The sequence below is a fragment of the Anas acuta genome, chromosome 2 (assembly GCF_963932015.1).
Source record: "Anas acuta chromosome 2, bAnaAcu1.1, whole genome shotgun sequence".
Taxonomy (NCBI): domain Eukaryota; kingdom Metazoa; phylum Chordata; class Aves; order Anseriformes; family Anatidae; genus Anas; species Anas acuta.
The window spans coordinates 43,835,275-43,836,370 of record NC_088980.1 but is presented as its reverse complement, the minus strand read 5'-3'; positions in this window follow the sequence as shown (position 1 = coordinate 43,836,370).

Below are 1,096 nucleotides of genomic sequence, written 5' to 3'. Positions count from 1 at the left end.
GGTTGTGTTTGGTTAATGTTAAGGTAAGATGTTGCTTTTGTAAAAATGTGTAATTAAGCTCTGGAATTCAAGGGTAATGAATGCATTAAGCTGAACCATCCAAAATACATTTAAAATATAGTAAAGCTTTCTCTTCTAATGTCTCGATGTTCTTAGGGTTTCTTATATTTAACTGAAGAGGTCAGTACTGGTGTACCAGTGGCTGCACGTTCAAAATACTGATCATATACATAAAGAAAAAGTTTGTTGGTTATCTTCCAGGCAGTATTAGATACCCCTGTGACAGTCAAGGTGGAATTTCTGAATATCCTACTGTATGCAGCATAACCTAATAAAGTTATAGCAACAAGCATCGTAAAAGGTGCTGAACAGAGAATGATGCATGTGATGAAAAGACCTGGAAGCTAGAGCATTGAATTACTGCCTGGTAATAAGCTTGGCTTCTCCAGACACTCTGATTCAGTGCGATGACCAGTTTCTTAAATGTTCTGCGGAGAATACCGTCAGCTGGTGGTGCTATTTTTATTAGAGTGCTGTCAAATAAGACAAGAATCACTGGCGTAAGCACGCCCAAAGATCTGTCCTGTTCTAGCATCACAATGAAGACAGCTTTGTGTCAGAGGCCAGGGCATAACAAAAAGAATCCAAAATATTAATAAAAATCCGAGATTAACTAAGTTTCCAGGACATGCTCTTCCTAACATTGTTGTGATAAAAATTTATTAAAGTAACTTAGTGATATTTTGTTTGCATGGCTGAGTTCATCTCGTTACTTATTGAACCCTGCCAGATTAGATTTTAGTTCTAAAAAAACTGATTTTCAGAGAAGTAATTTATTGATAAGGCTCAATAGTAAAACATTCACAACCAGCACAAGAAAGTCCCTGTTTGCACCCGATTGTAAAGTGCCACTGGAGAACGTGGATTTGTAGGCAGTGAGCTTGGAAATGGGTCCAAAGAGGAGAAATGTTGGCATTATCTTGTTTCACCTGGACTAAACCTGTGCTGGCATTTCTTTTCAAACCTTATCTTTGTAAGGCTTCTGTTTTAAGAAATACAAATAACCCCCCCTGGAATCAGTATGTGGGCAGGCATA